Below are 17,650 nucleotides of genomic sequence, written 5' to 3'. Positions count from 1 at the left end.
AGGAAGTTAAATGTCCAAATTTATATATATATATATTCTCTTAGCCTTCCCACTCCCACATCACACTTTTGCAGGCTCCATGCAGTCTCCAACATTTAAATCTTCATCGTATGAAGGCACAGACTCCTGATACAATCATGGGCTCAAATGACCAAGAATAGGAGCTCTCTGTTTCCCTTGCTCTTAGAAAAGAAACTAAATGGAGTCTGAGTGATCAACTCATAACACAGGCATGTTACCCAACTCCATCAGTGATTTGATATCTAGTCCTGCTCCTGCCCAACCCTCTGTGTACATGGGAGTCACATCAGCTAATTGGTAAAACAGGTAGAGGACAGAAGACACCTGCCTTGGGCCATAGATCTATGTAGTTCAGCCATCTCCCATCCCCTAGGACTCCAGGGAACCCAAGCTCCACTCTGAGAGTCAGAGTTCAGGTTGATGAGACCATAGTTGTATTTGTGATCAAAGAATCTTTCCAGTGCCTCCAATTTTTTAAATATCATTCTAAAGAAACCTTGAATGTTCCTAGTTTTCCCAATTAAACAAATAAACAGAAGAACAGCAACCTCTTCAGGACATCCTTGAGCCCCATATTTTAATCTGCCAAATCCTGTGGCCTTCCTTCTTAAAATGTATCTTTAACTTGTCTTAACCCCAATATCTTCATCTGTTTTCTAAAAACGCTATTCCAATTACAACCCAGTGTTGTTCCTCTTGAAACCTGGGGTTCCCCTCCTAAATCCACTCTTATCTATTGACTGCATTCACTGCCCACTCCCCATATTTGTATTATGAAACCTGCAGAATGATGAAGAAGGAAGAGTATTACACTCATCAACCTGAATTTACAAGTCAGTTCCACCCTTTACTATGCCCCAATAAGTCATTTAAAACTCTTTGAATTTCTAATACTCCATGCAAACAACCACTTGGCCAGGACATTAAACACTGGTTGAAGAGCTAGAGGGAATTGTGTTTAATTAATTCCTGGCTTTCTTAAATTCCTGAAATTCCATGTGCCTTTGATTCTTTCTATAGAAATATGGAAAATACCATAGCTCGCAGAATTGGAAAAAAGATTACACAATGAAAGAAACGTCCAAAAAAGTATAGAATAAAAATTTTTAAAGTCAAGAGGTCATGGAAGAGGAAAGAAAGTGTATAGCAACAAAGGAAAAAAAACCCTCACACAAGTAGGCATAGGTACTAGCCTGAAAAGAAAACTAGAGTGGGAAGACAATAAATAGAGAAAAGAATTAGAGATATCCTCTAAATACATGCCAAATTTAAGTAAGATAACATGGTTTATACATAGATTTTCTCTACTTCTAGATAAATAATTCATTTTAACCTCACCAGGCCTTGCTTAGGTAAAGGCTTTCGTTGTCTGGCCGTAGCTAACTGCTATGGGCCCTACGAACTTTGGTGGAAAGAAAAAGGTTCTATTTACTGGTACCACTACAATTGTCAAGAATAGTAAGGTGAGCCTAACCAGTTTTGCTCAGTGGATAGAGCATAAGCCTGCAGACTCAAGGGTCCCAGGTTAGATTCCAGTCAAAGGCAAACAACCACTTGGCCAGGACATTAAACACTGGTTGAAGAGCTAGAGGGAATTGTGTTTAATTAATTCCTGGCTTTCTTAAATTCCTGAAATTCTATGTGCCTTTGATTCTTTCTATAGAAAAATGGAAAATACCATAGCTGGCAGAATTGGAAGAAAGATTACACAATGATGTGCTGGTTGCAGGCACATCTCCAGTAGGGTGTGTGCAGGAGGCAGCTGATCAATATTTCTCTCTCATCGATGTTTCTAACTCTCTATCCCTCTACTTCTACTCTGTAAAAAATTCAATAAAATATATCAAAAAAAGAATAGTAAGGTAAGTGCTTGGACTAACTAGGACTCTTAGAAAAAGTCTAAATCAGAGTTAACACACAATCAGATTTACTTTCTGAGTTGATCTGATTTGCATCTCTATCTCAAGCCAGTGCTACACAGGAATTTATCAGATATGTTGAGGAACAACGGAATAGATTTGGAAGTCAAACAGGTGGACACTCTCTAACTATAGAATCAGGCATCAATTCATCCACCTCCCTGAACCACAGTTGCCTCATTAATAAAAAGTTGCCTAATTAATACAATAGCACAGCTACTTTGAAAGCTATTGTGATGATTATATAACTCAGGTTAGTTACATAATATAGGGTCTAGCTAGCTGATAGTAGACTACTCTAGAACTGTTAGTTTCTTTTCTCTGCATTCCTATAGGTAATATATTGTTTTAAAAATCCACAAAATCCTACCTGTATGAAGACTCTTCTTCAGATATCTCACGTATTATTAAGGAAAAATGAAAAATACATTTTAAAACAATAATATAAAAAAAACAGGACAATAAAAGTACCTGAGTAATGCTAGGTTAGAAAGTATTTTTTGGGACCACACACCGTGTGATTCCAGTTGTATAAAGTAGAATCCCATGAGACTGTCTCCTTCCAATTCCAGCTTGGATCTGTTCCCACCTCATAGGGCAGGGGGGTCCAGAGGGAGGGCTCTGCAGTAGTGCATGAGGTCATTTTTCTCAACCCTGCCCAGGAGGTGGCAAATGCCTGTAGAAATCAAGCTTGTTCTGCTTGTATGGCATGTGTCATCAGAGCCTATGCTGATGAACAACAAGCCAGAAAGGACAAAGAACGTCTTGGAAAACTACAGCCAATTTCCTTGACATTTGAATGTTTTAAACAATAAAAAAGATACCCACTGTATGATTCCAAATATAAAACAGGAAAGGCAAAACTATGGAGACAGTAAAAAGATCAGTGGTTTCCAGGGCCAAGAGAGAAGGGGGAGAATAAATAAGCAGAGCACAGAGGATTTTAGGGCAATGAGAGGATTCTATGTGATAATCTTAATGGTGGATTGCTGCCATCGAACATTTGTCAGAACCCCTAAAATGTACACCAAGAGAGAATCTTAATGTAAACTATGGACTTTGGTTGATAATGATGGGCCAATACAGGTTCATCAAAAGTGCCTCTCTGGTGCAGGGGGAAAAAATGAGCAAGGCTGTGTGTAGGGGATGTGGGGTTGATGGGAAGTCTCTGCACATTCTCCTCCTTTATGCTGTGCACCTAAACCCGCTCGAAAACTGTCTTCTTAAATTTTTACAGCTTCTGTGAAACATGCTATTAACATTTGTCAACATATTTATGCTATTTTCAAGACACAGTCACCTTGTAAATTAATATAAAGATCAAAGTATCAGAATATGGGTATTATCCTCAGAATTTACTTAGCCATCTGAAAAGACATAAATAAAGCCAAGAATTTTAACGGTATACTAGGGAGAGAAAATAACTGATAAATATGATTGACTATCTTGCTTTATAATTACAAGCAGGGATTAAGTGCAACATAAACCAAAATGAATCATCCATGTAATTGGAAGATACGTTTTATTATAACTTCAAATCAGATATCATTATGATAATTTTATCTAAAATTATTTTGAAACATTAATTGGGGAAGAAAGAAAGCTTATAATTGCCTAATATTGCCCTAGTAATTTATGTACAAATACCTGTTAAATACTCAACAAGAGTCAGCAAAAAAACCAGCAATGCAAGCATTTATGCATCATGCGACAGAAACCAGTACCATGGTATATTATTATGTCACTGGCTATAAAAAAAAAAAAAAAAAAGTAGGTCAATGCCAAAAATTCAGTGAGGGCCATTCTGCTGTGCTGAAACATTTCATGCAGCAGGCCTAAGATTGTTATCCTTAGAATGTCCTGCTTAAATGGCTACCCTTTCATTGGTGTCTGAAAACTTGAATGTGGGGAGGGCGTTCCCACCTTTCCCTATCTGATAAGAGTGGCCCCCTGTACCCAAAGAGTGGCACAAGCAATGAGGTTCATGCTGAACACTTGCTTTCCTTCTGGGAATCTAGAATTTTGGTACATGCTATGGGGAAGATGCTGATTGAGTAGCGTGCCATGAAAACCTTGTCACTGAGTCTAAGAAGACATGTAGAAAACATATTTCATGTGTCTGGTGAAAATTTGACACTGGAATAATTAAGCACATCCTGGTAATTCCACAGGGAGAGGACTCTTAGAAGCTTGTGCCTGGTGTCCCTCACACTTTGTCACACAAACCTGTTCACTGGGCTGATTTTGCTTTTGTCCTTTCACTGTAATAAATCTCAGGTAGGATCATGACTATATGCTGAGTCCCGTGAATCGTTCTAGTGAAAAGCAAACTTAGGTGAGGGTTTAGGAACTTCTAACACAATTGGATTTGTGAATTTTTTATAATTTTGTTTGATACAAGATTATAGTCAGAACTTGATTTCATAGAATACCTTTCTTTGATTTTCTTTTGTTCCAAGCTTGTTTTAGAGATTTCTGTAGATCAGTAACTATGGAAATAAAGGCATGAAAGGGATACATAAAACATTAATGTCAGAAAACAATGTTAAACAAGCAGCAATCATATTTACTCAGAATAGAAGATACAGAATCTAAATGATTGGCAACATATCCTCGAATATAGAAGTTCCTCTCAAAAAAATTGCCCCCATACGGACAATTTTCTCCAACTAAGCAGGCTTTAATCCTTTTTGCAATAGTAGTTATGAGTTAAGTAACTGGGATAGCTACAGAAAAACCATAATTATCCCATGTCATGTAATACTGTTCTAGTGCTTGCAGAGTTCTTTCTATTTCCTCCCAATCCTTTATTTAATTTCTTATAAAACCGAAAGCATGGCTTGCTCATTAAAGGCAGTTGTTGGCAGGACAAGTCAAAAATTCAAAGAAATATTACCCAGAATGTAGGGATATCCGTGGATATTCCACCAAACTCAACAGGTATGGAAACAATGGCTCTTAACAGATGGCTCTCACCGGGGGAAAATCCCACCATTATTGTTCCCTCTTGAATTAATAAGATTTTTTGAGCAGAAAAAAATGAGAAAGGCATAGACCTAGATAAACCATAACATTTTAAATGGAATAACTTGAACTTTATGATTCATTTCTGCATGGATAGGTAAAACTTCATAATAGACTGATGCTAGCCCAAGGAGGCAAAATCTTCCTTTGTTTCCCAGTCCATATGTGCTTTTCTTTCATTTATCATTTACATGGGGGGCCGGGTGACTCAGCAAATGAAGGACCACAGGCCAAATAAGAGCTGCCATCAGGTTTTGTAAAGAAATGTCTCACTGGAACACAGTCATGCCTGTTCACTTAAAGATTGTCTAGCACGGTTCTCACAGTACAGTGACAGACTTGAGTAGATATGACGGACCACATGGCCTAAAATTAGACCCTGTACAGGCAAATCTTGCTGATACCTACTTCATATCTCAACCAGAGGGCCTTTATAAAATCCAATCTTGTTACACTCTGCTCAAAACTACAATGAATCCCTGCAGTAAATATGCTGGCTCCCTACCTCAGTCTCCACTCTTCCTGGAAAACCACAACTCTATTTGGACATTCACTGTCATGATTCACAATGAAGGTGGTATCTCCCAAGCTCCAAGAAGAGAAATAATTATACTGAGCTCATCACAGTAACTAGTTTAACCCTCACTGGTTTAGGAACGATTATGTGATGTAACCCAAGCCTATAATATGTCAGGAAGGGGAAGTCAAATGCAAGGCAATCAGTTTTCTCCCAAATTAAAAGAAACATATAGGCCACACCAGTGTGATTTAGTGGATTGAGAGTCGTCCCATGCACCAAGAGATGGCTGGTCGGATTCCATTTAGAGCATATGCCCAGGTTGTAGGCTGGATGCCCAGTATGGGTGGGCAGGAGGCAGCTGAGCAATGTGATTGTTCCCTTGCCATTTCCATCTCTCTCTCCCTTTCCTCTCTTCTCTCACTAAATATCAATAGAAACATATTTTTTTAAAAATTAAAGGATGCACATATCTCAACATCACTAATCAGGAAATGCAAATGAAAGCCATAGGGAAGTGCCAGCTCACTCCTCTCAGAATGGCTGTCATCAAAATATAAATAAATAACAAGTGTTGGCGAGGATATGAAGAAAAAGGAAACCTTTGTGTACTATTCACATGATTGTAAAGTGGTACAGTCATTGTAGAATACAGCATGGAAATACCTCAAAAAAGCTCGAAATGGAACTGCCATCCCACTTCTGTCAATTTATCCAACAAATACATGAACAGGAATTTGAGAAGAAATCCACACCCCTCTGTTCACTGCACCATTGTTTACAATAGCCAAGATGTATAAGCAAACTATGTGTCCTTATATAGATAAATGAATAAAGAAGATGCAATATATATAATATTAATTGGACATAAAAAGAATGAAATCTTGCTATTTCGAGCAATATCCATGGACCCAGAGGAGGGTTATGTTAAGTGAAATAAGACTGAGAAAGACAAATGCCTTATCTCACTTACATGTGCAATCTAAAATCACAAAGCAAACAAAACAAAAACACACCCCATTGCTACAAAGAACAAAGTGATTTTTGCCAGAGGCTAGTGAGTTGAGGAGATGGCTGAAATAGAAGAATATGAATCAGAAGTGCAAAATTCTAGTTATAAAATATATAGACCACAGACATCTACTGTACAGCAAAGGGATGTGTCAATATTTTAATAACATGTCATGGTGAAAGATGGTTACTAGACTTATCAGGATGAACACATTGTAAGATATGTAAATGTCAAACCACTATGTCATACACTTGAAAGTAATATATTCTGTGCCAACTAGATTTTAACAAAAAAATTAAAATTGAACAAAGCAGTCCTTTGGCCTTCACATACTGTCATGCGAGAAGAGGATGCTTTGGAGCCCTCACTAATTAGCTCACCAGCAAAGCAGACACAAGCACTGACAACCTCACAGCTGAATAAGGGGCAATACCTGGGATCCTGATGACATCACTGAACTACCAAAACAATCCTGGTTCCTATTGTTTCAGCCTCTTAATTACGCCACCCATTATAACCTGAAGCTAAAAGCATTCTATCTGATAAATTTCCCAAGGTCATAGGATAAGATCTAGTCCTCTCTGTAGTACTAAAGACTTTCATAAGCTTGCCTTAGCTAGGCAATCACCTCACTCCCACCCATTACCACAGCACACATTTTGCACATTGAAACGGTACAGTTCATAAATCCTCCAATGTTAAGGTGCACATCATAGCCCTTGGACTAATATTCCTGTTGTCAAACATCACCCTCTGCCCCTTCAACCTGGAAACCTTCTCCATCTGCAGGCTTAATTTAAATCCCACCCACATTTTTATTTTATATTATTTATCTTATTTGTGTGTAGGTGAATTTTAGAGGACATTTATTATTAAAGTTGGGGATAGTGCAACAAGAAAAGCCTTGGGAAATGAGCTTAGGCTCACTAAGGAATCAGGTTGAGACTGTTTGCCCAGGATGAATTGCTAGTGACCATTGTTGCTCTCTTTATAAGCCTCCTGGGATCCATTAGAGTTTAGATGCATCATCCCTATGAGGAAAGAAAGTGAGGAAGTCTTGGGTGCGCAAGCATGTCTTTATTTTTCTTCAATTTTTAACACTTTTTAAACATTGATTTCAGAAAACGAGAAAGTGAGAGAATATTTGTTTGGGTTTTTTTGTTTCACTTATTTAAGCATTTATTGATTGAAACTGGCATGGACCATGACCAGGGATCAAACCCACAACTTGGCCTGTTGGTACAGTACTTTAAGCAACTGACCTACCGGCCAAGGATTCACCAGTTTTTTAAAACTCTAATTCTCATCATGGACTTAAAGTTGCTGGCACATGCTACACACCAATAAAAAAGAATAATGATAAGCTCCTAGTGTCTTCTACCACCTAGCAATCACTGAATAAAGTATAGTAACTAATAGAAATGACAATAACAACTCTAGGAGGGCAAAGACAGTGTTTTAAAACATTTCAATTCTGCATCATCAGAATAGCATTCAGTACCTAAAAGGCACCTGACAGTTCAATAGTACACCAGTAAGCAGACAAATTAATGACTGAATTTTGACATTTTCTTTGAGAATTCTGATGTGATAAACACGGAAATGAGAGACAGCTCTCATATTATGAGCTCAAGGGCAAAATGATATTTCATCTTTGTATTTCCTATAAGTTGCAAAATGAACCTACACAAATCCTCTGGTAAATGTCTACTAAGGTGTCCTCATACAGTTCAGGTTCAGATTGCACAATGAAGTAGGTGCCACATCTGGGTAGCACACTGGCATTTTTGTCACTATAAATCACTTTTGTACTTTTATTATAATTTATTGAGTCCTGAGTTGGGGTATTTTTAAATTTATCATGATTATCTTTTGATCAATGACAATGGAGCTTCCTGTTCTAAAGAAATTGCAGTGTCCTGACAATTTCCCAACAAACAGGAGGAAAGATCTTGTTCTAATGCATCAACATGTCTCATTCTGTTCTGATTTCGGAGGAATGAAGTTGATGATGGTGAGGTCTTTTTGGCATAATATATAAAGCATCCTATGATTCTCAACTGGTATTGCCTTTATGACTTCTGTGCTATTGATAGGTATCTTAAAAAACAACCTCAAAGGTCACAGCCTGTGGGGCTCATTGGTTGAGGCTTGACCTATGAAGCAGGAAGTCAAGGTTCCATTAGTGATTAAGGCACATGCCCCCTTTGTAGACTAGATCTCCAGTGTGGGGCATGCAGGAGGCAGATAATCAATGATTATCTCTCATCTTTGATGTTTCTCTGTCTTTCTCACCGTTCCTCTCTGAAATCAATATAAATATATTTTTTAAAAAAACTACACAATTTCATTGGGATAGCTGCACACTAAGTGTTGTAGCTCTTATTGTTTGCCATTTGTTTGTGGTACCAGGAAATTATTGTTGAGTTCTCACATTTAGATACTTTTTTAATGAGACAAATCACTATGTAAAAACAGGTTTTCAGCCCTACCAATTTTGGCTCAGTGGGTATAGCGTTGGCCTGCTGACTGAAGGGTCCTGGGTTTGATTCTGGTCATGGACACATGCCCAGGTTCATGGCGCAATCCCTGGCGGGGGGGTGGGTGTGGGGGGAAGCATGCAGGAGGCAGCTGATCAATGATTCTCTCTCATCATTGATGTTTCTATCTCTATATCCTTCTCCCTTCCTCTCTGAAATAATTAAAAATATGTTTAAAAAAAGATTTTTAAAATAACGAAGTTTTCATTTACTAAATGTAATCCATTGCCTGTAAGCACTAAACAAAAGGTCCATTTTGTATAACAAGTCCTATATTTTACAATGTGAAATTACAGAAAACATATAACATCTGAACTTAATATCTTCTTTTTTTTACATAGAGATATCATATAGGATTTTAGGGATCAGTACGAAATAAACGAAGTTCTTTTCAACCAATATTGACCCAGATTTTAAAATTTCCTACAATTAATTATTTAAATAATACTGAATACTAACCTATTAACGGAGAGATTAAGAAAACCTTCATGTGCAACTTACACATTGTTTGTTTTTTATTGCTCCTTCATTATCAAATCTTCCTTACTCTTAATTCATCTATGGTAAGAGCACCAAGAGTAATTCACTATCAGAAGTCTTACCAAGATTGTTACTTCCAGAAGATTTCAAAAGTCTGCTTTTTTCTTTTTTTTCAGGAATTGGTTATTGGTTGCTGTGAATAAAAAATGGTGATAAATGATATTACCATCTTAATATAAATACAAAAAATATTTTCCAACTATTATAAATTCTCTGCATATGTCAGATAATATCAGAGTTAATATTAAAACATTAATTATACTACACACTTCAAATTTGTAAGTTCCAAAACTTCTTATGAAGATGTAATTTTTAAAGAACAGTAACATAAAAGAGTCATGATTTTCAGGCAATCTAGTTCAGTGAATTAATTAGATTTAGCTGACTTAATGTCAAGTCCTTTGAACTCAGATTTCCTAGTTGTATAAACACGGCTATTTGTTCTCAAACAAGTCACTTTTACTGTGGCTTGAGGTCCTCCTCTACAAAGTAAGAATCTTACTGCCTTACTTTAGAAGGTTGCTAGGAGATTGAAATGAAAGCACACATCAAAAAGAGATGCTCAGAGAAACAGTAAGGCAAAGGAAAAATCTGTTATTGAACTCGAATTGTTGAAACTGTGTTGGAATCCCAAAGAAACCCTAATGTGGGTTTTTCATAGTATCTAACATTGAAATGTCACAGTTTTCAGAAAATGCTAGTAATTTTGGTATTACTGGCCCTTTATTTGTGGTTTGTGATTCAGGGTATCTCAGTTACTGTATAACTTGCAACTAAATCTATGTACAAATATATTACCTCCTGAACTCAGATATCAAAATGCTCCCTTAGTTTTGTTTTGAATCATGTGAATTATAGAAAACTAATAGAAGGCAGGACCTGGCCTGGACTACTACTATCCCTTCTCTTCCTCCTCAAACTGTGAACCAGCAGATCTTTATGAGAATGATGCTTGTTCTCCCTGTCCACTCCCAATTGGCTTGGAAGATAGAATCCTACTTGTCACACATGGACACTGATGGGTCATGCACCCACAGCAATTGTCAGGACCGATAATTTACTTTTGAATCAGAGCATTTTGTTGACTGGCTTCCATGTGAGACACAATTTAAAATATTTTGAAACCTGAGGAAATTAAACTCACTTGGAAATGTCTCATTGTTATAGCAAAGAGATTACTTGAGGGTCCAACCTCAATTTTGGAATCTCAGGCAAGCTGGTGCCTACTGCATTGGGAAAGGCAATGTGGGGCCTTCCACTATCTAAACAAAGGTGCTCTATAGGATTTAAGGTGAACCCGGGAATAGAACTAGTGACCACAGAGGAAGGAATGTCTGGTCTTTCTTATAGCATTATTGGAACCTCTCTGACAGCTTAGAATGGTTCCAACTAACACTTATTTCTTCTATCCTAAGGCTTTCCTTGTTTCACTGTCCCCAGCTTTAACAAATGTACTCTCTGAATAAAAAACAAAGAACGAACAATTGTACCCTTCCATCTGATGAACTTCTGAACCTCTTGTTACTAAAAATTCCACGATTTTTTCATTGTTTTCATGTTTGGCAAGTGAAAGGTGTGTGAAGTCATCCTGTAAACCAGAAGAAACAATGTATAATTATAAAATTACATGTATCCAAACTGAATATTGGAATTTAAAAAGATCCTCTGAACTTAAACCTATACTATAGGAAGTAAATAAAAAGCGTCCCCATTCCCCTGGCTCATGCTGTCACTGGTTATACCCTTGGACTGCACATTGAAGGGTCCAGGTTTAATTCCCATTCAAGAGCACACACCCACATAGCAGGTTTGTTTCACAACCCTGCCCCCCCCCCCTCCCCTTCACTCCCTTCAATTCTCTCAAAAAGCAATGGAAAAAGATATCCGCTGATGTCGATGAAAAAAAAAAGTAGTTGCAGCCCTTTCCTTCTCACCTCTGAACAGTCACTGTCTGCTTCTTCCCTTTAAAATGTCCTCCACTCGCTCTTCTGCAGATTAACTGTAACTTCATTCCCCAAAACTCACCTCAAAGATTTACAGTGCGGGTTCCAAGATTCTATGTTCCTGTCTTACTCTCTATCCTGGTATACTGTTGTCATCATGTTGCCTGTGGACTGGGACCTCTTCTTCTAATTTGCATTCAACTAGCTTCCCTTGCTGGGTATTAAGTCTCCTCTTCTCACCCATCCCCAGCAGCACCCATTTCCTAAGCAACTGTCAGCATAGCAACCAGTCCCCACCATCACTTCAACAACCCCAACCTTCAGTCCTTTGTTGTTTCTCAGCCTATCACCCACTCCCAGGCCCTAACAGGAAGTTCTTCCTTCTGGGTTGGAAGGGTAGCTGGGAAGCAAAGTTTTGGCCCTTCCATGGACACCACATTCTCCAGCCCTCCCTGACTGGGCTTTGGAGTTGTTTCCATGGTGACACAGCCTGATCTATTGTATTCTGTGTATGTATGTGAGAAAGAAAATGCTTGTTCCCAGCTGGGGTGGCTCAGCAGTTGAGTGTTGACTCTTGAACCAGGAGGCACATGTAGGGCTTGTGGGCTGGATTCCCCAAAGGGGGTGTGCAGGAGGCAGCCAATGGTTGATTCTCTGTCATCATTGACATTTCTATCTAACTCTCCCTTCCTTTCTCTTTAATATCAATAAAACATAGTTATTTAAAAAGGCTTGAAACTGAAGTAAAAACATGTATTTCAAATATTTTGTAAATAAAGTGACTTGATCTATACCTCGTTTCTCGCTTCTGGATTTGCCATACAGGAAAGTAGCTTTTCCACTATCGCTGTGTTTTGTCCAAGGACAGCATAGTGAAGAGGAGTGTTGCCGTGGATGTCCATTACATTTGGATCGGCACCATGGTCTAGTAGGATAGCGGCACATTCTTCTTGATCATGTAGTATGGCCTGTCAGTATTATTCCAAAAAATAGATGATAAATTCTAGTAATGCAAAGTAAACATTCCACAAGTTCTTCTAAGTAATTAAATTAAAACCAATCTCAAGTTCACATAGTTGGCTAATACATACATGCATTAGAGCTGTTTTATTTTCAATATCACTGAGGTTCAGTATGAAATGTCTGCGTGCTAGCAGTCTCACCACGCTTCGCTGGCCCTTGCCACAGGCCACGTGCAAAGCAGTCCTATGAAAGTGAGAGGACTCATTAGGAACTTGGAGTGCACTACATGAAAGCTTACAATTGTCACGTAATTGTAAACATTTGTCTCTATGCCTTCAAAGCAAATATTTAGTTTTCTTCTGGAGACAGTATAATATGTATTAGTTCTTGTTACTTACCCTATTTGAATAGAGGGAATATGACCTGAGGATGAACTTCAATATGGTGCTGTTCCTATTTTAACTGTCACTTATTAGATATCACTTGGCCTTTCTGTGCCTCAATTTTCTCATCAACAAAATGGGGATAAAAATAATAGGTATCTCACAGGACACCATTGTTGGCTTTAACGAGAATCTATGCAAAGTATTTACTGCAGTTCTTCGCCCAGGAAAAAATAACTCAATAATTATTAGAAAATATCAGTATCATTATTATTACTACCAATTTACAGAAACAACATCCCAATTAAGTAAAACAATATCATCATACCTACTTTGCAGACCTATTATAAGCATCAGAAAGAACATGGTATTTCAATGCTTCTAAAATGCTTATTTTCTCTGGCATTGGAATCCAATTTTTAATTCACAATGTCTTACAACCTTTATTGGCAGCATTTAAAAAATTAATTAATACAAACTATACTGACAATCTGACATCCATGGTACCTTACAGTAAGGGAAATATGGCTTAGTATAACATTCACCTTGCACTTTTGTCAAATGGTTGGCATTTAAATTCATATTAATTCTTAATATCTTTATGGTGGTAGAGGACAAAAAAGGAAATCAAGAAAAATTTTAAAGGTAATTCTTACTTTGATTTTCAAGAAAATTTAACTCAAAGGAAGGTCAGGATTCAAATATTACTTTTTTATTAGTATCGATATATATACTTTACAGTCAGTTATAAAACAGCTCAAGTGCCCATCAGTAGATGAGTAGATGAAAAAAGTGTAGTACATTTACACAATGATATACTTTGCTACTGGAGAAAAGAAGGCACTCTTATACCCTTCGCAACAGTATAGACAGATCTGGAGATAGTTATGCTAAATGAAATAAGCCAGTCAGAGAAAAGCAAATGCCATATAATCTCACTTACACATGGAATCTAATGAAGAAAATAAACTGAAAAACAAAATAGGACCAGAGGCCTGGATTCATGGGCCAGACTGACAGATCTCAGAGGAAGGGGTGTGGAGAAAGGGAAGTGATTAGCCAAAGAACATATATGCACATATGCATAGCCCTTGGACACAGACAACAGTGTGTGAAGCCTATAGACTGTGTGGAGGGGCACTGAGGTGGTGAAATGGGAGACATCTATAACAGTGTCAACAATAAAAATAAAACATTTTCAAAAGAAGTCCAAAAGGCAGAAAGTGAGAAATGAATTTTATCTGTGCAAGATTCATATGATTGCTCTTCCTGAGGATGCTTTTATTCATAATAATATTTACTAGCATTTATGTCCATGTTCAATAAAGAAATCAGATTTTTTAAAAAGGAAATGTTCATTTTTAATACAAATGCTCAGAAATAAATTTTATCACAGTTTGCATCTATTTTTCACTAATTAAGATCATAGTCTGTTTGTGTGTATGAATAACCAAAATGAGTTTTTCTTCTTAAGACATTGTTATTTTAAGAAGTGCTGAATGAAACAAACTATATAACTTAGATTTTAGTATAAACAGAATTGATGGGTACTGGGAATATATCTCTACTAGAGGCCCAATGTAAGAAATTTGTCCGGGGGGGCAGTGTGTCCCCCAACCTGAATTGCACCCTCTTGCAATCCAGGATCCCTCCGGGGACATCCGACTGTTGGTTTATGCCCGGTCCCGCAGTGGACATCCCTCTCACATTCTAAGACCACTGGCTCCTAAGCACTTAGCTGCCACCCTGCCTGCTCTGACTGCCTGCCTGATTGCCCCAAACCACATCTGCCTCATCTCCCACACCCGGGACCTATGCTATTCTCCTCCAGCTGGCTGCAGGCACCCGGGACCCCGGGCAGCTTCACGTGGGCTGGCCTCAGGCACCCAGAACCCCCGGCAGCTTCACGAGGGCTGGCCTCAGGCACCCAGAACCCCCGGCAGCTTCACGTGGGCTGGCCTCAGTGACCCAGAACCCCCGGCAGCTTCACGTGGGCTGGCCTCAGGTACCCAGAACCCCCAGCAGCTTCACGTGGGCTGGCCTCAGGCACCCAGAACCCCTGGCAGCTTCACGTGTCCTGGCCTCAGGCACCCAGAACCCCCGGCAGCTTCACGTGGGCTGGCCTCAGGCACCTAGAACCCCCGGCAGCTTCACGTGGGCTGGCCTCAGGCACCCAGAACCCCCGGGCAGCTTCACGTGGGCTGGCCTCAGGCACCCAGAACCCCCGGGCAGCTTCACGTGGGCTGGCCTCAGGCACCCAGAACCCCCGGGCAGCTTCACGTGGGCTGGCCTCAGGCACCTAGAACCCCCGGCAGCTTCACGTGGGCTGGCCACAGGCACCCTGAGCCTGAAAGTTTTCGCCTGGGCCCCTGCTCTGTCAGAAAGGACATCCAGAAGGATGTCTGGAAGATGTCTGGTCTATCCAGTCTGATTAGTATATTACCCCTTTATTAGTATACTAGCAGATTTTTAAATGTGGTGCTCAGGGCCAAATTGCCTATTGCAAATGTCAAAAACAACGTAAATTTTAAACAGCAGTATAAGGACAATCTTCAAAAACTGGATGGATGGAAAATATTTTACTCTTTTAACTTATTCCCTTTATTCCAGGGACACTAAATATTTTTTCATTTGTCCATTTGTCACTTATCCTTATGCAAAAAAATATTTTGTTCAGTTTTAAGTTAGAGTTTTTCGTTGTTGATCTCAAAGACTTCTCTGTAAAAGGAAGACATAGCTTTTCTCTGATACACATATATTGCATATATTTTGCAAGAACGTTTTCTTTATTTTGCTAAAATTATTTTCTGGTAGACAGTGTTTGAAAAATTTTTAAATATATTTTTATTGATGAATAAAATATATTTTATTCAATGTTGAGAGAGAATCATTGATTGGCTGCCCCCTGCACATTCCTACAAAGAATAGAACCCGCAACACAGATATATACCCAGACCAGGAATCGAACCATGACCTCCTTGTTCTTAGGTCGACACTCAACCACTAAGTCATGCCAGCCGGACTTGAACTTTTTATATTGCTCAATCAACCTCCAGAAATCTTGTGCTTCAAGTCTTTGTCAACATTAAAAAAACAAAGTATAAACAGACATTTGCGTGTTTTCCTGGTACTTTTCTCATTTTGCATATTTAAAAGTTTTAATCTGAGATTTTTTTGGAGTAATCCAAATCTAGCTAGTTTTATACAAACACTTAACATAGAATCCTCTCCCATTTTTCATTGACCTTTTCCAGAAACATGAAATGTCACCAGTATCGAGTTCGGAAGTGTTGCATATATTTGGAGGTTTGGGCACTTTTCATTCTGTTCCAATCATTTATCTGTCTTTTCAGCTATTAGTAAACGAATACTTTATGGAAATTCATAGCACACATTAATATCTAGAAGGGTAAACCTGTGTCTACTGTGCAAAATTTTTCTTAATTTCATGACAACGATGGAAGATAACATGTAACTCAAAAAATTTTAAAGTATTTTGAGTTGGTTGGTAAAACTAATAAACATAGGACAAGCACACATTTTGAGAAAGTCAGTCGTCATACTCAGGACCACAGCCACCTTCCCATTTCAAAGTTGCTTCTGAGTTCCCTCCATAAAGAATATAGTTTATTAGATTTTATCCAAGGAATTTTTAGCCCAGAAGTGGATCTATTATGGGAATTATCTCTCTCTTTGTGCACTTTTCTATAGTATGTAACATCATGGTATAAAAATGTGTATGGTAGAAAATCCTATATAAGAAAAGCCTAATATGCTAAGTGCTAGTCATCAGTCAGCTGTTCAACCATTCAGAATGTAATATGTTAATGATAAGCTAAGGCCACTCACCTACTCGCTATGAAGTGCACTGACCACCAGGGGGCTGACACTCAGACCAGTAGGTTTGCTTACTGCTGGGGTCATGCTGATCAGCACTTAGCGAGATGGGCCAGACATGCTCTGGAGCACTCCCATGGTCCCTCTGCGGCTTGCCAACCTCTTGTGTCACTCCCTGGCCGCGACTGTGCATCAGTAGGGTCCCTTGGCCTGGCCTGCGCCCTCTCACAATCCAGGACCCGTCAGGGGATGTTGGGAAGCTGGTTTGGGCCCAGTCCTGCAGGCTAGGCCAAGGAACCCCACTGGTGCATGAATTCATTATTGATATGTAGTTAAATCACTTAAAAATTGTTAGTAGAGGAGAACCAAGATGGCGGCATAGGTTAACGCCGGAGTTTGCTGCTTTGAACAACTACTTCAAAAGTGAAACCAAAAAACGGAAGGGACATCACCCAGAACCACAGGAACGCTGGCTGAGTGGAAGTCCTACAACTAGGAGGAAAGAGAAACGCACATGGACACTCAGAGGAGGCGCAGTGCTGAAATCAAATTCTGAGGTGCGGAGTGCGCGGAGCGGGCTGGCGGCAGAGGGCGCGGTTGGCGTTTTCAATCGGGAGGGAGTCGCAGACTCTGAGCTCCAGATCCGGGCGAGTCTTTAGGGACCCAGACTCAAACGGGAGAAGCGGGACTGTCTGGCTTCGGTCAGAGCGAGTGCAGCTTTCTCTCCGAGCTTTGCAGCGGGTGCTGGGGCTCAGAGAGGCAGAGCCCCTGGGGACAGGACTGAGAGCCGCCATAACTGCTCTCTCCGGCCCACCCTGTTGATCCTGTGCGACCCGCCCCGCCCAAGCCCAGCGCAGAACCATTTGCCGGATAGCCTCAGGCAAAGGCTAGATTAGCACCTCCCTAGAGGACAGAAGTTCTCTCACTGCTGACACAGCTGATTCTCATAGC

This window comes from Myotis daubentonii, chromosome 1, assembly GCF_963259705.1.
Source record: "Myotis daubentonii chromosome 1, mMyoDau2.1, whole genome shotgun sequence".
Lineage (NCBI taxonomy): Eukaryota > Metazoa > Chordata > Mammalia > Chiroptera > Vespertilionidae > Myotis > Myotis daubentonii.
This window is presented reverse-complemented; position numbering follows the sequence as displayed.